At 46.9% G+C, this 26147-nt stretch overlaps 1 long non-coding RNA gene across 1 annotated transcript in view; it reads right to left on the bottom strand.

Annotated features, from left to right (window-relative positions):
- Nucleotides 1-310: 310 nt before the first annotated feature.
- The window catches only part of LOC134928180 (uncharacterized), a 61449-nt gene continuing 35612 nt past the window's right edge, over nt 311-26147 (bottom strand). Inside the window, exons 2-3 of the long non-coding RNA XR_010177846.1 lie at nt 14525-14629; nt 311-471 (exon numbers count right to left, since the gene is read on the bottom strand). This is a non-coding gene — a long non-coding RNA (uncharacterized LOC134928180). The remainder of the gene's footprint in view (nt 472-14524; nt 14630-26147) is intronic.

Below are 26147 nucleotides of genomic sequence, written 5' to 3'. Positions count from 1 at the left end.
TTATTAGTGATGAACTAGTCAATAATTTAAAATTGTACTACAGTGCTATCCAAAAGATGGGACATTATTACTGATTAGCTATGCAATAATATAAAATTGCACTATAGTGCTATCCTAAAGATGGGACATTATTATTGATGAACCATGCAATAATATAAAATTGCATATAGTTCTCTCCTAAAGAGCATACTGTATATTACTGATAAACCATGCAATAATATAACATTGCATGGTCCTTATTTATTTGAGTTAAATTATTTGAGCTTTAAGTTAAGTACAGTGATATTGGTAATGCTTTACTTACAGCTTTTGTTACGGAAAGAAATCTGTCATAGCTGATCAGAATAATGTTAAATGCTGATGCTGTAGACATTGTATAGCTAGCAATTAACCACACTTTACACATAAATCTGCCAAGTATCCACTTTCCCGTCAGTAAATACATCACATACAAAGGACTGATAAATGCACCTGGGAAAAAGAAGATTATGGTAAAAGAAAAGAGATTTAGTAGGAAAGCCGTCCTGGAGTTACACTTACAGTCTAAAGTTGTGATCTATTTGCTAGTTTAAAAAATATTTTATTTTATTTCAATTTGAAATGTAAAGGAATTGATATATTAGATTTTGTCTTGTTTAGCCAATGCAAAAAATGGTTGAAATTGTCCATGCAAAAGGTAGAAAACACACAACAATAAATGAAACAATAAATGAAAAAAAGATGGTGGGTACACACTAGCCAATATTTAAATGCCGGTGGTGAACGACTATATCATTGACATCACTGCCGGCATTACCAGACATGCAGCCCAGCCTGACGTTGACAGGTTGAGCTGCATGTCAGCTCAATATTGGTGATCGCTGAACGACGTGCTGGATTGCGCATCGTTCATCGATCACCAATATCAGCTCCATACACACTGGGCGATTTCAGCCTAAAAAATAAGATTTTACTTACCGATAAATCTATTTCTCGTAGTCCGTAGTGGATGCTGGGACTCCGTCAGGACCATGAGATTAGCGGCTCCGCAGGAGACAGGGCACAAAACTAAAAGCTTTAGGACTAGGTGGTGTGCACTGGCTCCTCCCCCCATGACCCTCCTCCAAGCCTCAGTTAGGATACTGTGCCCGGACGAGCGTACACAATAAGGAAGGATTTTGAATCCCGGGTAAGACTCATACCAGCCACACCAATCACACCGTACAACCTGTGATCTGAACCCAGTTAACAGTATGACAAACGTAGGAGCCTCTGAACAGACGGCTCACAACAATAACAACCCGATTTTTTTGTAACAATAGCTATGTACAAGTATTGCAGACAATCCGCACTTGGGATGGGCGCCCAGCATCCACTACGGACTACGAGAAATAGATTTATCGGTAAGTAAAATCTTATTTTCTCTGACATCCTAGTGGATGCTGGGACTCCGTCAGGACCATGGGGATTATACCAAAGCTCCCAAACGGGCGGGAGAGTGCGGATGACTCTGCAGCACCGAATGAGAGAACTCCAGGTCCTCTTTAGCCAGGGTATCAAATTTGTAGAATTTTACAAACGTGTTCTCCCCCGACCACGTAGCTGCTCGGCAGAGTTGTAATGCCGAGACCCCTCGGGCAGCCGCCCAAGATGAGCCCACCTTCCTTGTGGAATGGGCCTTGATAGATTTAGGCTGTGGCAGGCCTGCCACAGAATGTGCAAGTTGAATTGTGCTACAAATCCAACGAGCAATCGTCTGCTTAGAAGCAGGAGCACCCAGCTTGTTGGGTGCATACAGTATAAACAGCGAGTCAGATTTTCTGACTCCAGCCGTCCTTGAAATATATATTTTCAATGCCCTGACAACGTCCAGCAACTTGGAATCCTCCAAATCGCTAGTAGCCGCAGGCACCACAATAGGCTGGTTCAGGTGAAACGCTGAAACCACCTTAGGCAGAAACTGAGGACGCGTCCGCAGTTCTGCCCTGTCCGAATGGAAAATCAGATATGGGCTTTTATACGATAAAGCCGCCAATTCTGACACTCTCCTGGCTGAAGCCAGGGCCAGTAGCATGGTTACTTTCCATGTAAGATATTTCAAATCCACCGATTTGAGTGGCTCAAACCAATGGGATTTGAGAAAATCCAAAACTACATTAAGATCCCACGGAGCCACTGGGGGCACAACCGGGGGCTGTATATGTAGTACTCCTTTTACAAAAGTCTGGACTTCAGGAACTGAAGCCAATTCTTTCTGGAAGAAAATCGACAGGGCCGAAATTTGAACCTTAATGGACCCTAATTTGAGGCCCATAGACAATCCTGTTTGCAGGAAATGTAGGAATCGACCCAGTTGAAATTACTCCGTCGGGGCCTTCCTGGCCTCACACCACGCAACATATTTTCTCCAAATGCGGTGATAATGTTGTGCAGTCACCTCCTTCCTGGCTTTTACCAGGGTAGGGATGACCTCTTCCGGAATGCCTTTTTCCCTTAGAATTCGGCGTTCAACCGCCATGCCGTCAAACGCAGCCGCGGTAAGTCTTGGAATAGACACGGTCCCTGCTGAAGCAGGTCCCGTCTTAGAGGTAGAGGCCACGGATCTTCCGTGAGCATCTCCTGAAGTTCCGGGTACCAAGTTCTTCTTGGCCAATCCGGAGCCACGAGTATCGTTCTTACTCCCCTTTGCCGTATAATTCTCAGTACTTTTGGTATGAGAGGCAGAGGAGGAAACACATACACTGACTGGAACACCCACGGTGTTACCAGAGCGTCCACAGCTATTGCCTGAGGGTCTCTTGACCTGGCGCAATACCTGTCCAGTTTTTTGTTGAGGCGGGACGCCATCATATCCACCTTTGGTTTTTCCCAACGGTTCACAATCATGTGGAAGACTTCTGGATGAAGTCCCCACTCTCCCGGGTGTAGATCGTGTCTGCTGAGGAAGTCCGCTTCCCAGTTGTCCACTCCCGGAATGAACACTGCTGACAGTGCTATCACATGATCTTCCGCCCAGCGAAGAATCCTTGCAGCTTCTGCCATTGCCCTCCTGCTTCTTGTGCCGCCCTGTCTGTTTACGTGGGCGACTGCCGTGATGTTGTCCGACTGGATCAACACCGGCTGACCCTGAAGCAGGGGTTTTGCCAGGCTTAGAGCATTGTAAATCGCTCTTAGCTCCAGTATATTTATGTGAAGAGACATCTCCAGGCTTGACCACACTCCCTGGAAGTTTCTTCCCTGTGTGACCGCTCCCCAGCCTCTCAGACTGGCATCCGTGGTCACCAGGACCCAGTCCTGTATGCCGAATCTGCGGCCCTCTAACAGATGAGCACTCTGCAACCACCACAGAAGAGACACCCTTGTCTGTGGAGACAAAGTTATCCGCTGATGCATCTGCAGATGCGATCCGGACCATTTGTCCAGCAGATCCCACTGAAAAGTTTGTGCGTGGAATCTGCCGAATGGAATCGCTTCGTAAGAAGCCACCATTTTTCCCAGGACTCTTGTGCATTGATGCACAGACACTTTTCCTGGTTTTAGGAGGTTCCTGACAAGTTCGGATAACTCCCTGGCTTTCTCCTCCGGAAGAAACACCTTTTTCTGAACCGTGTCCAGAATCATTCCCAGGAACAGCAGACGTGTCGTCGGGGTCAATTGAGATTTTGGAAAATTCAGAATCCACCCGTGCTGTTGCAGCACTACTTGGGTTAGTGCTACTACGTCCTCCAGCTGTTCTCTGGACCTTGCCCTTATCAGGAGATCGTCCAAGTAAGGGATAATTAATACGCCTTTTCTTCGCAGAAGAAACATCATTTCGGCCATTACCTTGGTAAAGACCCGAGGTGCCGTGGACAATCCAAACGGCAGCGTCTGAAACTGATAATGACAGTTTTGCACCACGAACCTGAGGTACCCTTGATGTGAAGGGCAAATTGGGACATGCAGGTAAGCATCCTTGATGTCCAGGGACACCATAAAGTCCCCTTCTTCCAGATTCGCTATCACTGCTCTGAGTGACTCCATCTTGAACTTGAATTTTTGTATGTACAGGTTCAAAGATTTCAGATTTAGAATAGGTCTTACCGAGCCGTCCGGCTTCGGTACCACAAATAGTGTGGAATAATACCCCTTTCCCTGTTGTAGGAGGGGTACCTTGACTATCACCTGCTGAGAATACAGCTTGTGAATGGCTTCCAATACCGTCGCCCTGTCTGAGGGAGACGTTGGCAGAGCAGACTTTAGGAACCGGCGAGGGGGAGACTTCTCGAATTCCAACCTGTAACCCTGAGATACTACCTGCAGGATCCAGGGGTCCACCTGTGAGTGCGCTGAAATTCTTGAGTCGACCCCCCACCGCCCCTGAGTCCGCTTGTAAAGCCCCAACGTCATGCTGAGGGCTTTGCAGAAGCTGGGGAGGGCTTCTGCTCCTGGGAGGGAGCTGCTTGGTGCACTCTCTTACCCTTTCCTTTGCCTCGGGGCAGATATGACTGTCCTTTTGCCCGCTTGTTCTTATAGGAACGAAAGGACTGCGGCTGAAAATAAGATTTTACTTACCGATAAATCTATTTCTCGGAGTCCGTAGTGGATGCTGGGGTTCCTGAAAGGACCATGGGGAATAGCGGCTCCGCAGGAGACAGGGCACAAAAAGTAAAGCTTTTCCAGATCAGGTGGTGTGCACTGGCTCCTCCCCCTATGACCCTCCTCCAGACTCCAGTTAGGTACTGTGCCCGGACGAGCGTACACAATAAGGGAGGATTTTGAATCCCGGGTAAGACTCATACCAGCCACACCAATCACACCGTACAACTTGTGATCTAAACCCAGTTAACAGTATGATAACAGCGGAGCCTCTGAAAGATGGCTTCCTTCAACAATAACCCGAATTAGTTAACAATAACTATGTACAATTATTGCAGATAATCCGCACTTGGGATGGGCGCCCAGCATCCACTACGGACTCCGAGAAATAGATTTATCGGTAAGTAAAATCTTATTTTCTCTATCGTCCTAGTGGATGCTGGGGTTCCTGAAAGGACCATGGGGATTATACCAAAGCTCCCAAACGGGCGGGAGAGTGCGGATGACTCTGCAGCACCGAATGAGAGAACTCCAGGTCCTCCTTAGCCAGAGTATCAAATTTGTAAAATTTTACAAACGTGTTCTCCCCTTACCACGTAGCTGCTCGGCAAAGTTGTAATGCCGAGACCCCTCGGGCAGCCGCCCAAGATGAGCCCACCTTCCTTGTGGAGTGGGCCTTTACAGATTTAGGCTGTGGCAGGCCTGCCACAGAATGTGCAAGTTGGATTGTGCTACAGATCCAACGAGCAATCGTCTGCTTAGACGCAGGAGCACCCATCTTGTTGGGTGCATACAATATAAACAACAAGTCAGATTTTCTGACTCCAGCTGTCCTTGCAATATATATTTTTAATGCTCTGAGAACGTCCAGTAACTTGGAGTCCTCCAAGTCACTTGTAGCCGCAGGCACTACAATAGGCTGGTTCAGATGAAATGCTGACACCACCTTAGGGAGAAAATGCGGACGAGTCCGCAGTTCTGCCCTGTCCGAATGGAAAATCAGATATGGGCTTTTGTAAGATAAAGCTGCCAGTTCTGACACTCTCCTGGCCGAAGCCAGGGCTAGAAGCATGGTCACTTTCCATGTGAGATATTTCAAATCCACCTTCTTTAGTGGTTCAAACCAATGAGATTTTAGAAAGTCCAAAACCACATTGAGATCCCACGGTGCCACTGGAGGCACCACAGGAGGCTGTATATGTAGCACTCCCTTAACAAAGGTCTGGACTTCAGGGACTGAAGCCAATTCTTTTTGAAAGAAAATCGACAGGGCCGAAATTTGAACCTTAATAGATCCCAATTTGAGACCCATAGACAATCCTGATTGCAGGAAATGTAGGAATCGACCCAGTTGAAATTCCTCCGTCGGAGCACTCCGATCTTCGCACCACGCAACATATTTTCGCCAAATTCGGTGATAATGTTGCACGGTTACTTCCTTCCTTGCTTTAATCAAAGTAGGAATGACTTCTTCCGGCATGCCTTTTTCCTTTAGGATCCGGCGTTCAACCGCCATGCCGTCAAACGCAGCCGCGGTAAGTCTTGAAACAGACAGGGACCCTGCTGAAGCAAGTCCCTCCTTAGAGGTAGAGGCCACGGATCTTCCGTGATCATCTCTTGAAGTTCCGGGTACCAAGTCCTTCTTGGCCAATCCGGAACCACTAGTATCGTCCTTACGCCTCTTTGCCGTATAATTCTCAATACTTTTGGTATGAGAGGCAGAGGAGGAAACACATACACCGACTGGTACACCCAAGGCGTTACCAGCGCGTCCACAGCTATTGCCTGCGGATCTCTTGACCTGGCGCAATACCTGTCCAGTTTTTTGTTGAGGCGAGACGCCATCATGTCCACCATTGGTCTTTCCCAACGGGTTACCAGCAAGTGGAAGACTTCTGGATGAAGTCCCCACTCTCCCGGGTGAAGATCGTGTCTGCTGAGGAAGTCTGCTTCCCAGTTGTCCACTCCCGGGATGAACACTGCTGACAGTGCTATCACATGATTCTCTGCCCAGCGAAGAATCCTTGCAGCTTCTGCCATTGCACTCCTGCTTCTTGTGCCGCCCTGTCTGTTCACATGGGCGACTGCCGTGATGTTGTCCGACTGGATCAACACCGGTTTTCCCTGAAGCAGAGGTTCTGCCTGGCTTAGAGCATTGTATATTGCTCTTAGTTCCAGAATGTTTATGTGAAGAGACGTTTCCAGGCTCGTCCATACTCCCTGGAAGTTTCTTCCTTGTGTGACTGCTCCCCAGCCTCTCAGGCTGGCGTCCGTGGTCACCAGGATCCAATCCTGTATGCCGAATCTGCGGCCCTCCAATAGATGAGCACTCTGCAACCACCACAGAAGAGACACCCTTGTCCTTGGAGACAGGGTTATCCGCAGGTGCATCTGAAGATGCGACCCTGACCATTTGTCCAACAGATCCCTTTGGAAAATTCTTGCGTGGAATCTGCCGAATGGAATTGCTTCGTAAGAAGCCACCATTTTTCCCAGGACTCTTGTGCATTGATGTACAGACACCTTTCCTGGTTTTAGGAGGTTCCTGACAAGCTCGGATAACTCCTTGGCTTTTTCCTCCGGGAGAAAAACCTTTTTCTGAACCGTGTCCAGAATCATCCGTAGGAACAGCAGACGAGTTGTCGGCATTAACTGGGATTTTGGAATATTCAGAATCCACCCGTGCTGTTTTAGCACTTCTTGCGACAGTGCTAATCCCATCTCTAGCTGTTCTCTGGACCTTGCCCTTATTAGGAGATCGTCCAAGTATGGGATAATTAATATGCCTTTTCTTCGAAGAAGAATCATCATCTCGGCCATTACCTTTGTAAAGACCCGAGGTGCCGTGGACAATCCGAACGGCAGCGTCTGAAACTGATAGTGACAGTTTTGTACAACGAACCTGAGGTACCCCTGGTGTGAGGGGTAAATTGGAACGTGGAGATACGCATCCTTGATGTCCAAGGATACCATAAAGTCCCCCTCTTCCAGGTTCGCTATCACTGCTCTGAGTGACTCCATCTTGAACTTGAACTTCTTTATGTACAGGTTCAAGGACTTCAGATTTAGAATAGGCCTTGCCGAGCCATCCGGCTTCGGTACCACAAAAAGAGTGGAATAATACCCCTTCCCTTGTTGTAGAAGAGGTACCTTGACTATCACCTGCTGAGAGTACAGCTTGTGAATGGCTTCCAAAACCGTCTCCCTTTCGGAGGGGGACGTTGGTAAAGCAGACTTCAGGAAACGGCGAGGTGGATCTGTCTCTAATTCCAACCTGTACCCCTGAGATATTATCTGCAGGATCCAGGGATCTACCTGCGAGTGAGCCCACTGCGCGCTGTAATTTTTGAGACGACCACCCACCGTCCCCGAGTCCGCTTGAGAAGTCCCAGCGTCATGCTGAGGTTTTTGTAGAAGCCGGGGAAGGCTTCTGTTCCTGGGAAGGAGCTGCCTGTTGCTGTCTCTTCCCTCGACCTCTGCCTCGTGGCAGATATGAATAGCCCTTTGCTCTCTTATTTTTAAAGGAACGAAAGGGCTGCGGTTGAAAAGTCGGTGCCTTTTTCTGTTGGGGAGTGACTTGAGGTAGAAAGGTGGATTTCCCGGCTGTAGCCGTGGCCACCAAATCTGATAGACCGACTCCAAATAACTCCTCCCCTTTATACGGCAAAACTTCCATATGTCGTTTTGAATCCGCATCGCCTGTCCACTGTCGCGTCCATAAAGCTCTTCTGGCCGAAATGGACATAGCACTTACCCGTGATGCCAGTGTGCAGATATCCCTCTGTGCATCACGCATATAAAGAAATGCATCCTTTATTTGTTCTAACGACAGTAAAATATTGTCCCTGTCCAGGGTATCAATATTTTCAATCAGGGACTCTGACCAAACTACCCCAGCACTGCACATCCAGGCAGTCGCTATAGCTGGTCGTAGTATAACACCTGCATGTGTGTATATACTTTTTTGGATATTTTCCATCCTCCTATCTGATGGATCTTTAAGTGCGGCCGTCTCAGGAGAGGGTAACGCCACTTGTTTAGATAAGCGTGTTAGCGCCTTGTCCACCCTAGGAGGTGTTTCCCAGCGCTCCCTAACCTCTGGCGGGAAAGGGTATAATGCCAATAATTTCTTTGAAATTATCAGCTTTTTATCAGGGGCAACCCACGCTTCATTACACACGTCATTTAATTCTTCTGATTCAGGAAAAACTATAGGTAGTTTTTTCACACCCCACATAATACCCTGTTTAGTGGTACCTGTAGTATCAGCTAAATGTAACGCCTCCTTCATTGCCAAAATCATATAACGTGTGGCCCTACTGGAAAATACGGTTGATTCGTCACCGTCACCACTGGAGTCAGTGCCTGTGTCTGGGTCTGTGTCGACCGACTGAGGCAAAGGGCGTTTCACAGCCCCTGACGGTGTTTGAGTCGCCTGGACAGGCACTAATTGATTGTCCGGCCGTCTCATGTCGTCAAACGACTGCTTTAGCGTGTTGACACTATCCCGTAGTTCCATAAATAAAGGCATCCATTCTGGTGTCGACTCCCTAGGGGGTGACATCCTCATATTTGGCAATTGCTCCGCCTCCACGCCAATATCGTCCTCATACATGTCGACACACACGTACCGACACACAGCAGACACACAGGGAATGCTCCTAACGAAGACAGGACCCACTAGCCCTTTGGGGAGACAGAGGGAGAGTTTGCCAGCACACACCAAAAGCGCTATATATAACAGGGATAGCCTTATAATAAGTGCTCCCTTATAGCTGCTTTATATATATCAAAATATCGCCATAAATTTGCCCCCCCTCTCTGTTTTACCCTGTTTCTGTAGTGCAGTGCAGGGGAGAGACCTGGGAGCCGTCCTGACCAGCGGAGCTGTGAGAGGAAATGGCGCCGTGTGCTGAGGAGATAGGCCCCGCCCCTTTTCCGGCGGGCTCGTCTCCCGCTATTTAGTGAATCCAGGCAGGGGTTAAATATCTCCATATAGCCTCTGGGGGCTATATGTGAGGTATTTTTAGCCTTTATATAGGTTACATTTGCCTCCCAGGGCGCCCCCCCCCCAGCGCCCTGCACCCTCAGTGACTGCGTGTGAAGTGTGCTGAGAGGAAAATGGCGCACAGCTGCAGTGCTGTGCGCTACCTTTAGAAGACTGCAGGAGTCTTCAGCCGCCGATTCTGGACCTCTTCTGACTTCAGCATCTGCAAGGGGGCCGGCGGCGCGGCTCCGGTGACCATCCAGGCTGTACCTGTGATCGTCCCTCTGGAGCTGATGTCCAGTAGCCAAGAAGCCAATCCATCCTGCACGCAGGTGAGTTCACTTCTTCTCCCCTCAGTCCCTCGTTGCAGTGATCCTGTTGCCAGCAGGACTCACTGTAAAATAAAAAACCTAAGCTAAACTTTTTCTAAGCAGCTCTTTAGGAGAGCCACCTAGATTGCACCCTTCTCGGCCGGGCACAAAAATCTAACTGGAGTCTGGAGGAGGGTCATAGGGGGAGGAGCCAGTGCACACCACCTGATCTGGAAAAGCTTTACTTTTTGTGCCCTGTCTCCTGCGGAGCCGCTATTCCCCATGGTCCTTTCAGGAACCCCAGCATCCACTAGGACGATAGAGAAAAGACGGTGTCTTTTTCTGTTGGGAGGGGACCTGAGGTAAAAAGGTGGATTTCCCGGCTGTTGCCGTGGCCACCAAATCCGATAGACCGACCCCAAATAATTCCTCCCCTTTATACGGCAATACTTCCATATGCCGTTTGGAATCCGCATCACCTGACCACTGTCGCGTCCATAAACTTCTTCTGGCAGATATGGACATCGCACTTACTCTCGATGCCAGAGTGCAAATATCCCTCTGAGCATCTCGCATATAAAGAAAAGCATCCTTTAATTGCTCTATAGTCAATAAAATACTGTCCCTATCCAGGGTATCAATATTTTCAGTCAGGGAATCCGACCAAACCACCCCAGCACTGCACATCCATGCTGAGGCGATGGCTGGTCGCAGTATAACACCAGTATGAGTGTATATACTTTTCAGGGTAGTTTCCAGCCTCCTATCAGCTGGATCCTTGAGGGCGGCCGTTTCAGGAGACGGTAACGCCACTTGTTTTGATAAGCGTGTGAGTGCCTTATCCACCCTAGGGGGTGTTTCCCAGCGCGCCCTAACCTCTGGCGGGAAAGGATATAATGCCAATAACTTCTTTGAAATTAGCAGTTTTCTATCGGGGTTAACCCACGCTTCATCACACACTTCATTCAATTCCTCTGATTCAGGAAAAACTACAGGTAGTTTTTTCAGACCCCACATAATACCCCTTTTGGTGGTACTTGCAGTATCAGAGATATGCAAAGCCTCCTTCATTGCCGTGATCATATAACGTGTGGCCCTACTGGAAAATACGTTTGTTTCTTCACCGTCGACACTAGATTCGGTGTCCGTGTCTGGGTCTGTGTCGACCGACTGAGGTAAAGGGCGTTTTACAGCCCCTGACGGTGTCTGAAACGCCTGGACAGGTACTAACTGGTTTGCCGGCCGTCTCATGTCGTCAACTGATTTTTGTAACGTGCTGACATTATCACGTACTTCCATAAACAAAGCCATCCATTCCGGTGTCGACTCCCTAGGGGGTGACATCACCATTACCGGCAATTTCTCCGCCTCCACACCAACATCGTCCTCATACATGTCGACACACACGTACCGACACACAGCAGACACACAGGGAATGCTCTTATCGAAGACAGGACCCCACTAGCCCTTTGGGGAGACAGAGGGAGAGTTTGCCAGCACACACCCAAGCGCTATAAATATATAGGAACAACCCTACAGAAGTGTTGTTTCCTTTATAGCAGCTTAATATATCAATATCGCCAAAAAAGTGCCCCCCCTCTCTGTTTTTTTTACCCTGTTTCTGTAGTGCAGTGCAGGGGAGAGTCCTGGGAGCCTTCCTCGCAGCGGAGCTGTGCAGGAAAATGGCGCTGTGTGCTGAGGAGATAGGCCCCGCCCCCTATTTCGGCGGGCTCTTCTCCCGGTGTTTGTGAGACCTGGCAGGGGTTAAATACATCCATATAGCCCCAGGGGCTATATGTGATGTATTTTTAGCCAGAACAAGGTATTATCATTGCTGCCCAGGGCGCCCCCCCCCAGCGCCCTGCACCCTCAGTGGCCGCTGGTGTGAAGTGTGCTGACAACAATGGCGCACAGCTGCAGTGCTGTGCGCTACCTCATGAAGACTGAAAAGTCTTCTGCCGCCGGTTTCTGGACCTCTTCACTTTTCGGCATCTGCAAGGGGGTCGGCGGCGCGGCTCCGGGACCGGACTCCATGGCTGGGCCTGTGTTCGATCCCTCTGGAGCTAATGGTGTCCAGTAGCCTAAGAAGCCAATCCATCCTGCACGCAGGTGAGTTCACTTCTTCTCCCCTAAGTCCCTCGTTGCAGTGAGCCTGTTGCCAGCAGGACTCACTGAAAATAAAAAACCTAATAACTTTTCTAAGCAGCTCTTTAGGAGAGCCACCTAGATTGCACCCTGCTCGGACGGGCACAAAAACCTAACTAAGGCTTGGAGGAGGGTCATGGGGGGAGGAGCCAGTGCACACCACCTAGTCCTAAAGCTTTTATTTTTGTGCCCTGTCTCCTGCGGAGCCGCTAATCCCATGGTCCTGACGGAGTCCCAGCATCCACTAGGACGTCAGAGAAATAAACGATAATGACATAAATGTGGTTGTCGTTTCTTTTTTTAGGCCGAAATCACCGAGTGTGACTGTGTATCCCCCTTTACTTAAATGAAGAAAATCCTTCTCATCATTGGGTATAGCGCTAGAAAAAAATATTTCTAAAAGATTTGCATAGATCCACCATTACAATACGATTAAGGACTTTCCCGATTCTACCTATACAAACAATCGGCAGTACTGGTAATCCATGTAAATAGATATCTACATTCACTATGATAAGATGTCTTTTGAAATACATGTTTGTTTGTTTGTTTGTTTGTTTGTTTGTTTGTTTGTTTGTTTGTTTGTTTGTTTTTTGTCTTCTCAGTGGTGGTGGTGGTGGTTATCCTAGATATGTGCATTAGTACTCCACACTATAGACTCCCATAACTGCATCTGTCTTTCTAGAGAAACAGATATGTAGGACATAAAGGCCTGATACTGAGGTGGAAGCAATGGTGATGATTGCACAGTTAAGCAACTTTTTGTGCTGTGCATGCATCAGAGTCGCACATGCGATTGCTTAACAATGGCGGTTGCAATGACAATTTATTTACAAAGTTAGTGACTGCTACTGTAGTGAGTGTTTGTGGGAGGTAAGGCTGATCACTCCAAAGAGGCAAAAAATGCCCCAATATCTAAGCAAATGTTGTTATCCTAGAACCTCGGTTTAATACAAATCTGATTTGCTGGATATTAGCACAATGTGTTATTTCTAGGCAAATCGGAAAGACAAACATGCAGTGTGTACCAACGATTGCGTGCTCCTGTGGGTCATTAGGGATGATCTCCTTTAGGTTGCCCACGCTACACAAATGCAACCTCCCTCCCCCCCCCCCCCTCCTCCGCAGACATGAGAAAGCATTGAATGGCAGCAATGCTTTCGCTCCTGTCGAGTTGCTCTCAGTATACGCAGATTAGAAAGCAGACGTCTACCCACCATGTTTAGGGTTGCAATGACCGCGTGTGACATCACACGGCAGCAAATGGTCCGTACATGCCTCCATTGTCCGGACTGCACCCCCCCCCCCCCCCCCACGCTGCAGCAGTGCAATCCCAACACCACCACTGTCTATCATTAAGAAGCAGGGGTGATTGCAGAGGCAATCGCTCAAGTGAGATGCCATCACATCTCACTGTGTGCACACGCGCAGTTCGGCTTCTTCACCAGCCTTCAGCCTGCGAGCTGCCGCTGCAGCGTCGAGGTCTGAATTAGGCCCAATGTCCAGAACTGTTAGATCAGGGTACATTACCCCAATGGATGCCAGTGTGATAATGTTGTAGATTTATAATTATAGGTCTGTAGCATTGTAATATTAGGTATAATTGTTGAAGTAAAGCTATCAATCCATTTTGCGTAATATAACCTTGAAGGTGTTATTGATGTAAAGTATTCAATAGGAACCAGGATGGAGAAATATATTTACATATTGCTAGCTGCTGAGTTTGATTTTGTGGATATGCTGGTTTTATTGAGATAAACCAGAGGTTCTCAAACTCGGTCCTCGGGGGCACACACAGTGCATGTGAAATAATTAGCTCCACCTGTGGACCTTTTAAAATGTGTCAGTGAGTAATTAATATACCTGTGCACCTGCTGGGTTACCTGCAAAACATGCACTGTGTGTGCCTCCGAGGACCAAGTTTGAGAACCTCTGAGATAAACTATCCTTTTCCAGCATTTTCAGTATAATCCTGAAACCAATAGTATGCTTCCCATGTAAAGTAACAGTAAAGCCTTTAAATAATCAGCTGTTATACATTTATTGTGTCTGGGGGTAGGAGTCCTTACCTCTCTTTTGTAGTGTGGAAAAGAATGGAAGTAAATGTGGCTGCTGAAAAATGGTACCAGAGCAAGAAGTCGATCCCTCATATCCTGCCTCAGCCAAGGTAACACTGAACCTCTCTTATACATCCATTGTAACATCTAACTTATTTGAAGAGCCACAGATGTAAATCAAGATAGTTGAGCAAGAGAAACAGAAGTGTGTCTTACTCTTTGCCCGTACTCCCCAGGCCCCCCAATTTAGTGCATTATGGTGTACATTTGGCTTGCAAATGAAAAGTTTACATACCCTCCAAATTGGTCTAAAAAACTATCTTTAAGTTAAATAGTACTGCAAAGTTACCATCTTGTTTCAGTGTACACCTACTAGTGATGCATATTGACCACATAAATCTACTAATTTTCCCAAGTACAGTATGTTTTAAAAACGTATTTTTACAGATTTGAAGGGAAAAACTTACCTATGAAAAAATCACAGATGGACAAATTGAGAAGAAAGAAGTTGCTTTGAGTTCTAAGACTCTTATCCACTATGAATGCCGTCATAACCAGGAGATTACCGAGAACTGTGAATGCAACAAATAAAGCTGTAAGTAGCATTATCATGATTTCTTCAGTTGCTGAAAATTGCATAGTCAAGTGTGCAGTCTCATTAAAAGTTAACATATTCCCAATAGTGTCATCAAATAAGTTTTAATTCGTCATCGTACAGTATGCTATGAGCACAAAAGCTGCAGTAAGAGCCATGTATGAACAGACCTTAGGGTGACCAATGATATAACGCATTTAGAGATTACTGGACGCCAGTGAAATACTGCACTTTATATGACTTGACTCCTTGTGCAGTAATTACCCAGATATACAGTAGTATGTATTATCTTTGGATGCTTTTTATACCAGCTTCCAGTAAACAGCTTTAATCATTTTTTGTTCTAAACGCACAAGGGAAATCACAAGAATGGACCTATAATCTAATTTGAAATAATTCAATTTAAATTTGGGGAAACATTTGAATATTACAGGTGTTTTCCCTGTTGAATGCTAATTTACTTTAATCATAGCAATAATGTGCTCATTTTATGTGATAGGAATAGACTGTACAAAAGATTATACTAGAATTATCTCTCACAAGATATCATGAATGGTGAAAACTTTTTTCTTTTTTTTTAAGTTTTATGTTGTGTTGTACAACAATCTGAATTCTTTACTTAAACGTTAAAGTAAAAAAATATAGCAGTGATAAAGTCTCATTTGCCAAATAATTGTATGTGGGTCTTGTGTCCAAGGTTCCCAAATCCCACCAATTTTAAATGCAGAGTCTCTGATGGTATATTTAATTCTATGGATAGCAAATTCTTTATTTACCAGCCCCTCCCATTGGGATCAAGAGGAGTTGTCTGGGGGGCTTATGATGCTTGAGTATGGGGAGTTGTACATGTACTCAAGGTAGGACTGGGGTATGAAGGGCCCACTGGGGGAATGCAGTAAAGAAGGCCCATGTTTAACCACTTGCCTGGCATGGTCGCATCTGATGCGACCACACCAGGCACTGTTTTATCTGACCCAGTCGCACAGGATGCGACCAGTCAGATAAACAGTGCTAGAAGCCACATGGAAGGGAAACTTCCCTCCGCTGCTGATGTCAGAGGGACCAGAAGGTCCCTCTGCCTCACTACACCCTCCCAACAGTGTTGCCGATCATTGCTGATTGGTCAGCATGGCAGGATCCCCCACCACCCTAGCAGCTGCAGACAATAGCCGCCACTGGGGAAGTGTAAAACAACCCCCCAAGCACCATCCCCCTCCCCCTTCTCCCCCCTGTGTACCTGACTGCAAACAATTTCTGGGCGTTTTTTTGTGGGAAAATCATCAGTTAAGTGGTTAAGGGGTGTGGCCAGCCACCATTAGGTGAATTTTGGTCTAGTTTCTAAATAAGGGAATGAAAAACCCATGTTTATCAGTGGTCCTGATCCACCAGTAATAATATATCTTTCAAGTGCACATTCGGGGACATGACTCTTACATGAGGGGTTGGGGCCCTCAGGTAGTGAGGCCCACCAGTGATTTCCCCTGTGCCCCTGTGGGCCAATCTGACCATGCATGTACTCATTTGCTGTGTTCCTTTAATGTGAATCACTGCCATCCACTTGTTATTCAGGAATTGCCTCTGCAGCCATTGTCCAGCGTGACTGCAGCTAGTAACGGTACACTTCTGCAGCTCTCCAGAGTCCTGTGATGATTTCTACATAGACCACTTTACATTGTGTCAGAATTCTGGCTGTGATGTTCCTGATGCATTGATCCACTTGTTTTTAATTACACCAACATGGATGCATGGCTCAAGTTCAAGAAGGAATTGCACAAATACTGCGGTGCCAGGCTTGCAGAAAAATCAAAAAAGGTACAGGCATATACTGTACCCTACTCAGCATTGCTGGTGCTGAGGCTGTTGACAAAGCAGACACATTTTTTGTTTGGAGGGGAAGGATGAAAAGGATCCAGAAAGACTAATAAAAAGTTTGATGAGATATTTTTACCAGTGAAAACTGTTATAATGGACAGGCATGTTTTAACTAGAGATGTGAGGCTGGCAGTTTGCGTGTTTTGTGTTTTGATTTTGGTTCAAATTCCACTTTCGTGTTTTGGTTTTGGCTTGGTTTTGCCAAAACCACCCTTTCGTGTTTTGGTTTTGGTTTTGGTTTTAGATCTGAGTGATTTTTTGGGGGGAAAACAAAAACAGCTAAAATCACAGAATTTGTGGGTAGTTTTGATCCTATGGTATTATTAACCTCAATAACAATCATTTCCGCTCATTTCCAGTCTATTCTGAACACCTCACAATATTGTTTTTAGGCCAAAAGGTTGCACCGAGGTTGCTGGATGACTAAGCTAAGTGACACAAGTGGACAACACAAACACCTGGCCCATCTAGGAGTGGCACTGCAGTGTCAGACAGGAGGGCAGATATAAAAAAAATAAGAATTTACTTACCGATAATTCTATTTCTCGGAGTCCGTAGTGGATGCTGGGGTTCCTGAAAGGACCATGGGGAATAGCGGCTCCGCAGGAGACAGGGCACAAAAAAGTAAAGCTTTACTAGGTCAGGTGGTGTGCACTGGCTCCTCCCCCTATGACCCTCCTCCAGACTCCAGTTAGGTACTGTGCCCGGACGAGCATACACAATAAGGGAGGCATTTTGAATCCCGGGTAAGACTCATACCAGCCACACCAATCACACCGTACAACTTGTGATCTAAACCCAGTTAACAGTATGACAACAGAAAGGGCCTCTTAAAGATGGCTCCTTAACAATAACCCGAATTAGTTAACAATAACTATGTACAAGTATTGCAGATAATCCGCACTTGGGATGGGCGCCCAGCATCCACTACGGACTCCGAGAAATAGAATTATCGGTAAGTAAATTCTTATTTTCTCTATCGTCCTAAGTGGATGCTGGGGTTCCTGAAAGGACCATGGGGATTATACCAAAGCTCCCAAACGGGCGGGAGAGTGCGGATGACTCTGCAGCACCGAATGAGAGAACTCCAGGTCCTCCTTTGCCAGGGTATCAAATTTGTAAAATTTTACAAACGTGTTCTCCCCCGACCACGTAGCTGCTCGGCAGAGTTGTAATGCCGAGACCCCTCGGGCAGCCGCCCAAGATGAGCCCACCTTCCTTGTGGAGTGGGCTTTTACAGTTTTAGGCTGTGGCAGGCCTGCCACAGAATGTGCAAGTTGAATTGTGTTACAAATCCAACGAGCAATCGACTGCTTAGAAGCAGGTGCGCCCAACTTGTTGGGTGCATACAATATAAACAGCGAGTCAGATTTTCTGACTCCAGCCGTCCTTGCAATGTATATTTTTAAGGCTCTGACAACGTCCAACAACTTGGAGTCCTCCAAGTCGCTAGTGGCCGCAGGCACCACAATAGGTTGGTTCAGATGAAATGCTGATACCACTTTAGGGAGAAAATGCGGACGAGTCCGCAGTTCTGCCCTATCCGAATGGAAGATTAGATAAGGACTTTTATAAGATAAAGCCGCCAATTCAGATACTCTCCTGGCAGAGGCCAGGGCTAGTAACATAGTCACTTTCAATGTGAGATATTTCAAATCCACCTTTTTCAATGGTTCAAACCAATGGGATTTGAGGAAATCTAAAACTACATTTAGATCCCACGGTGCCACCGGAGGCACCACAGGAGGCTGTATATGCAGTACTCCCTTGACAAAAGTCTGGACCTCAGGGACAGAGGCCAATTCTTTTTGGAAGAATATTGACAGGGCCGAAATTTGAACCTTAATGGATCCCAATTTGAGACCCATAGATAATCCTGATTGCAGGAAATGTAGGAAACGACCCAGTTGGAATTCCTCCGTCGGAACCCTCCGATCCTCGCACCACGCTACATATTTTCGCCAAATGCGGTGATAATGTTTCACGGTGACTTCCTTCCGTGCCTTAATCAAGGTAGGAATGACTTCTTCTGGAATGCCTTTCCCTTTTAGGATCTGGCGTTCAACCGCCATGCCGTCAAACGCAGCCGCGGTAAGTCTTGAAAAAGACAGGGACCCTGCTGTAGCAGGTCCCTTCTCAGAGGTAGAGGCCACGGTTCGTCCGTGAGCATCTCTTGAAGTTCCGGATACCAAGTCCTTCTCGGCCAATCCGGAACCACTAGTATTGTTCTTACTCTTCTTTGCCGTATGATCTTCAATACCTTTGGTATGAGCGGCAGAGGAGGAAACACATACACTGACTGGTACACCCAAGGAGTTACCAGTGCGTCCACAGCTATTGCCTGTGGATCTCTTGACCTGGCGCAATATTTGTCCAGTTTCTTGTTGAGGCGAGACGCCATCATGTCTACAATTGGTCTTTCCCAACGGTCTATTAACATGTTGAAGACTTCTAGATGTAGACCCCACTCTCCCGGATGAAGATCGTGTCTGCTGAGGAAGTCTGCTTCCCAGTTGTCCACGCCCGGGATGAACACTGCTGACAGTGCTATCACGTGATTCTCCGCCCAGCGAAGAATCTTGGCAGCTTCTGCCATTGCACTCCTGCTTCTTGTGCCGCCCTGCCTGTTTACATGGGCGACCGCCGTGATGTTGTCCGACTGAATCAACACCGGCTTTCCTTGCAGGAGAAGTTCCGCCTGGCTTAGAGCATTGTAGATTGCTCTTAGTTCCAGAATGTTTATGTGAAGAGACTTTTCCAGACTCGTCCATACTCCCTGGAAGTTTCTTCCTTGTGTGACTGCTCCCCAGCCTCTCAGGCTGGCGTCCGTGGTCACCAGGATCCAATCCTGAATGCCGAATCTGCGGCCTTCTAATAGGTGAGCCTTCTGCAACCACCACAGAAGTGACACCCTTGTCTTTGGTGACAGGGTTATTCGCAGGTGCATCTGCAGATGCGACCCTGACCATTTGTCCAACAGATCCCTTTGGAATATTCTTGCATGGAATCTGCCGAATGGAATTGCTTCGTAAGAAGCCACCATTTTTCCCAGGACTCTTGTGCATTGATGTACTGACACTTTTCCTGGTTTTAGGAGGTTCCTGACCAGATCGGATAACTCCTTGGCTTTTTCCTCTGGAAGGAAAACCTTTTTCTGAACCGTGTCCAGAATCATTCCTAGGAACAGCAGACGAGTTGTCGGGATTAAATGGGATTTTGGAATATTCAGAATCCACCCGTGTTGTCTTAGCACCTCTTGAGATAGTGCTAAAGCTGTCTCCAGCTGTTCTCTGGACCTTGCCCTTATTAGGAGATCGTCCAAGTATGGGATAACTAATACGCCTTTTCTTCGAAGAAGAATCATCATCTCGGCCATTACCTTGGTAAAGACCCGAGGCGCCGTGGACAATCCGAACGGCAGCGTCTGAAACTGATAGTGACAGTTTTGAACAATGAACCTGAGGTACCCCTGGTGTGCGGGGTAAATCGGAACGTGTAGATACGCATCCTTGATGTCCAAGGATACCATAAAGTCCCCTTCTTCCAGGTTCGCTATCACTGCTCTGAGTGACTCCATCTTGAACTTGAACTTTTTTATGTAGAGGTTCAAGGACTTCAGATTTAGAATAGGCCTTACCGAGCCATCCGGCTTCGGTACCACAAATAGAGTGGAATAATACCCCTTTCCTTGTTGTAATAGGGGTACTTTGACTATCACCTGCTGAGCGTACAGCTTGTGAATGGCTTCCAACACCCTCTCCCTTTCGGAAGAGACGGTTGGTAAGGCAGACTTCAGGAAACGATGAGGAGGATCCGTCTCTAATTCCAACCTGTACCCCTGAGATATTATCTGCAGGATCCAGGGGTCTACCTGCGAGTGAGCCCACTGCGCGCTGTAATTTTTGAGACGGCCCCCCACTGTCCCCGAGTCCGCTTGAGAGGCCCCAGCGTCATGCTGAGGTTTTTGCAGGAGCCGGGGAGGGCTTCTGTTCCTGGGAAGGAGCTGCCTGTTGGTGTCTCTTCCCTCTTCCTCTGCCTCGTGGCAGGTACGACAAGCCCTTTGCTCTCTTATTTTTGTAGGAGCGAAAAGGCTGCGGTTGAAAAGTCGGTGCCTTTCTCTGTTGGGGAGTGACTTGAGGTAAAAAAGTGGATTTCCCGGCAGTAGCCGTGGCCACCAAGTCTGATAGACCAACTCCAAATAACTCCTCCCCTTTATACGGCAAAACCTCCATGTGACGTTTTGAATCCGCATCGCCTGTCCACTGTCGTGTCCATAAGGCTCTTCTGGCTGAAATGGACATAGCACTCACCCGAGATGCCAGTGTGCAAATATCCCTCTGTGCATCACGCATATAGATAAATGCATCCTTTATTTGTTCTAACGACAGTAAAACATTGTCCCTATCTAGGGTATCAATATTTTCAATCAGGGATTCTGACCAAACTACTCCAGCACTGCACATCCAGGCAGTTGCTATAGCTGGTCGTAGTATAACACCTGCATGTGTGTATATATTCTTTTGAATAACTTCCATCTTTCTATCTGATGGATCCTTAAGTGCGGCCGTCTCAGGAGAGGGTAACGCCACTTGTTTGGATAAGCGTGTGAGCGCCTTGTCCACCTTAGGGGGTGTTTCCCAGCGCGCCCTAACCTCTGGCGGGAAAGGGTATAATGCCAATAACTTTTTTGAAATTATCAACTTTTTATCAGGAGCAACCCACGCTTCATCACACACGTCATTTAATTCTTCTGATTCAGGAAAAACTGTTTGTAGTTTTTTCACACCATACATAATACCCTGTTTTACGGTATCTGTAGTATCAGCTAAATGTAACGTCTCCTTCATTGCCAAAATCATATAACGTGTGGCCCTACTGGAAAATACGTTTGAATTTCTACCGTCGTCACTGGAATCAGTGCCCGTGTCTGGGTCTGTGTCGACCGACTGAGGCAAAGGGCGTTTTACAGCCCCTGACGGTGTTTGAGGCGCCTGGACAGGCATTAATTGATTGTCCGGCCGCCTCATGTCCTCAACTGACTGTTTAAGGGAAGATAAACCATCACGTAATTCCACAAATAAAGGCATCCATTCTGGTGTCGACCCCCTGGGGGGTGACATCTGCATATTTGGCAATTGCTCCGCCTCCACACCAATATCGTCCTCATACATGTCGACACCACGTACCGACACACACCGCAAACTCACAGGGAATGCTCTAATGAAGACAGGACCCACTAGCCCTTTTGGGGAGACAGAGGGAGAGTCTGCCAGCACACACCACAAAGCGCTATATATACAAGGGATATCCTTATATTAAGTGCTCCCTTATAGCTGCTTTAATATATATATATATAGCCATTAATGTGCCCCCCCTCTCTGTTTTACCCTGTTTCTGTAGTGCAGTGCAGGGGAGAGACCTGGGAGCCGTTCTGACCAGCGGAGCTGTGACAGAAAATGGCGCCGTGTGCTGAGGAGATAGGCCCCGCCCCTTTTTCGGCGGGTTCTTCTCCCGCTATTTTTCCAGTCAGGCAGGGGTTAAATATCTCCATATAGCCCCTATGGGCTATATGTGAGGTATTTTTAGCCTTGTATAAGGTTTATATTTGCCTCTCAGAGCGCCCCCCCCCAGCGCTCTGCACCCTCAGTGACTGCCCAGTGAAGTGTGCTGAGAGGAAAATGGCGCACAGCTGCAGTGCTGTGCGCTACCTTATGAAGACTGAGGAGTCTTCAGCCGCCGGTTTCCGGACCTCTTCACGCTTCAGCATCTGCAAGGGGGTCGGCGGCGCGGCTCCGGGACCGGACTCCACGGCTGGGCCTGTGTTCGATCCCTCTGGAGCTAATGGTGTCCAGTAGCCAAGCAGCAAATCCACTCTGCATGCAGGTGAGTTTACTACTTTCCCCCTAAGTCCCACGTTGCAGTGATCCTGTTGCCAGCAGGACTCACTGTAAAGAAAAAAACCTAAACTAAACTTTCTCTAAGCAGCTCTTTAGGAGAGCCACCTAGATTGCACCCTTCTCGTTCGGGCACAAAATCTAACTGGAGTCTGGAGGAGGGTCATAGGGGGAGGAGCCAGTGCACACCACCTGACCTAGTAAAGCTTTACTTTTTTGTGCCCTGTCTCCTGCGGAGCCGCTATTCCCCATGGTCCTTTCAGGAACCCCAGCATCCACTTAGGACGATAGAGAAAATGGCCCCAAACAGCACATCATGCAAAGAAGAAAAAGAATTGCAATAAGGGAATTTGTATGACTAAGCCAAGCGACACAAACAATTGGCCCATCTAGGCGTGGCACTGCAGTGGCAAACAGGAGGGCAGATATTAAAAAAAGGCCCCAAACAGCACATCATGCAAAGAAGAAAAAGAATTGCAATGAGGTAGTTGTATGACTAACCCAAGTGACACAAACAATTGGCCCATCTAGGCGTGGCACTGCAGTGGCAGACAGGAGGGCAGATATAAAAAAAAGGCCCCTAATAGCACATGATGCAAAGAAGAAAAAAAGGTGCACCAAGGTTGCTGTATGACTAAGCTAAGCGGCACAACCACCTGGCCCATCTAGTAGTGTCATGCAGTGGCTGAATGTCGAGAGTGGGCCGCAATTGTTCGGTCCACTGGCAGCATCTCCAGCACGCTCCAGTCACTTTAAAGAAAATCTGAAATTGGTGGATTTATACGGCAGTACCCCAGGACTAATACAGCAGTACCCCTGGACTCATACGGCAGTGTCACACAGAATGGCACTTTTCAAAACCTAGGCTCCAAACAGCACCTCATGCAAAGATGTCGAAGAGGTGCAATGAGGTAGCTGTATGACTAAGCCAAGTGACACAAACAATTCCCACTGGAATTATACGCCCAAATCACTGGAATTATACGTCCAAATCACTGGAATTAATTGGCAAGATCACTGTAATTAATAATTATACGTCCAAATCACTGGAATTAATTGGCAAAATCACTGTAATTATACGTACAAATCATAGGAATTAATTGGCAAGTTCACTGTAATTAATAATTATACGTCCAAATCACTGGAATTATACATCCAAATCACTGGAATTAATTGGCAAGATCACTGTAATTATACGTCCAAATCACTGGAATTAATTGGCAAGATCACTGTAATTAATAAATATATGTCCAAGTCACTGGAATTATATGTCCAAATTACTGGAATTAATTGGCAAGATCACTGTAATTAATAATTATACGTCCAAATCACTGGAATTAAATGGCAAAATCTCGCTTTCGCCTGCCTAGTGAAGTGGAATCTAGATGGGATTTGGTACCGGGGACACAATACCTCCATCAATTGTCTAAATCCCACTGCACTAATGGCGGATACAGGACGCACGTCTAACACAAACATAAGTGTCAAGGCCTCAGTTATGAGGGCTTCCATCGTCATGTGAAGCTTGAACCACTAGTCATGAACATAGGCCAGGGCCTCAGCCGTTCCTTGCCACTCCATGTCGTAAATGGCATATTGGCAAGTTTACGTTTCTCCTCAAACCATTTATATTTCTTTTTTTGGGTCTTTTTACTGAACTTTGGCTTTTTGGATTTTCCATGCCCTCTACTATCACATTGGGCATCGGCCTTGGCAGACGACGTTGATGGCATTTCATCGTCTATGTCATGGCTAGTGGCAGCACCTTCAGCACTAGGAGGAAGTGGTTCTTGATCTTTCCCTATTTTATCCTCCAAATTTTTGTTCTCCATTATTTTTCTGGAGTTATATAACACAGTATGCAGCACAGGAATGACTGATGGCTGATGGCCAGGACACTACCACTGGTCTGATGCAGCACAACACAGCAACACTGTAAGGGACTTGTTGTTATTATTATTATAATACGGCAGCAGTGGACATATAGCAGCAGCGTATACCACTGTGACTGCGTGGTCACTGGAATGACTGATGGACAGGACACTACCACTGGTCTGATGCAGCACAACACAGCAACACTGTGAGGGACTTGTGGTTGTTATTATTATTATTATAATACTGTAGCAGTGAACATGTAGCAGCAGCGTATACCACTGTGACTGCCTGATCACTGGAATGACTGATGGCCAGGAAACTACCACTGGTCTGATGCAGCATAACACAGCAACACTGTGAGGTACTTTGTTGTTGTTGTTGTTGTTGTTATTATTATTATTATTATATGGCAGCAGTGGACATATAGCAGCAGCGTATACCACTGTGACTGCCTGGTCACTGGACTGACTGGTGCCCAGGACATTACCACTGGTTTGATGCAGAACAACACAGCAACACTGTAAGGGACTTATTATACAGCAGCAATGGACATATGGCAGCAAAGGACACCACCACTGTGACTGGACTGATGCAGCACAACACATGACCACTGAACTGATGCAGCACAACATAGCACCACTGGACAGCACTGGACATATGGCAGCAGAGGACACAAGCACTGTGACTGGACAGATTCAGCACAAGCCACGGACACTGAGGACACTGAGAGAATGGAGACATGTCCTCTCTGTACACTCTCCAATGCTGGAGTGAAAATGGCGGGGACGAGCGGCTCCTTATATGGAATCCAAATCCCGCGAGAATCCGACAGCAGGATGATGACGTTTTGCCTCGTTCTGGTTTCCGAGTCAGGCGGGAAAACCCGAGCCTGGCTCGGAACCATACTCGAATGGTTAAGTTCGGTACGGTTCGGTTCTCTGAGACCCGAACCCGCTCATCTCTAGTTTTAACACTGCAATGCAGAGCTCTCTGAGAGTACTGCATCTAGTCATATGCAGTCAGACTGAAACTACTAGAAAATAAATGTGATTATTATGGTGCATTAGCAAGTGAGCTCATCAGTGACAGAATGGTGTGTTGGACTTATAATGATGTTGCTCATGCACATTTATGGCATGAGAAGGAATTAACACTGGATACTGCTATACACATAGGGCTTAATTCAGACCTGATCACTGCTGTACGTTTTCGCACAGCAGCCGATCAGGTCTGAACTGCGTATGCGCCAGCGCCGCAGTGCCAGGTCTGAATTAGGCCCATATGCATGTACATTTATTGCATGAGAAGGAGTTAACACTGGACACTGCTATACACATATGCATGCTGCATAAACAGTCCAATAAAAGTGCAATGGAGTTTAAAAGAGAGTCTTGTATATGTGAAATCCTGCAACAAACACCCTGTGTGAATTGTGGCGGTTTCCATTTCCATTTCCATGAATTCCACAATTGTCCTGCTTTCAATAAATGCTGCAATGCTTGTGGCAATCAATTAATTCTGCATGCTGGTTCAAGTCCAAGACTAAAACTGATGACAGACATCCTTACACTGCACCCACCAGCAGCCCACCCAACTGACTTCCCACTGTAGATGCTCCACTAAACACCAGTCTTAACTGGCAAAGTATTGACCAAAAGGGGCACAATATTTACCTCCATAATAGATAAGGAGACCAATAATACCAACAAAATAAAAATTGACACTGGAACCAAGTGTAAGATCATGTCACATGGACTCCTCAAGCCCATAAACCCCATAACACCTGTTGGGCCTAATTCAAGGTTGATCGCAAAAGCAAAATCTTCCTCTAATGGACAAAACCATGTGCACTGA

The sequence above is a fragment of the Pseudophryne corroboree genome, chromosome 5 (assembly GCF_028390025.1).
Source record: "Pseudophryne corroboree isolate aPseCor3 chromosome 5, aPseCor3.hap2, whole genome shotgun sequence".
NCBI lineage: Eukaryota > Metazoa > Chordata > Amphibia > Anura > Myobatrachidae > Pseudophryne > Pseudophryne corroboree.
The sequence above is the reverse complement of the archived record's forward strand: the minus strand, read 5'-3'. Positions and strand labels throughout refer to the sequence as shown.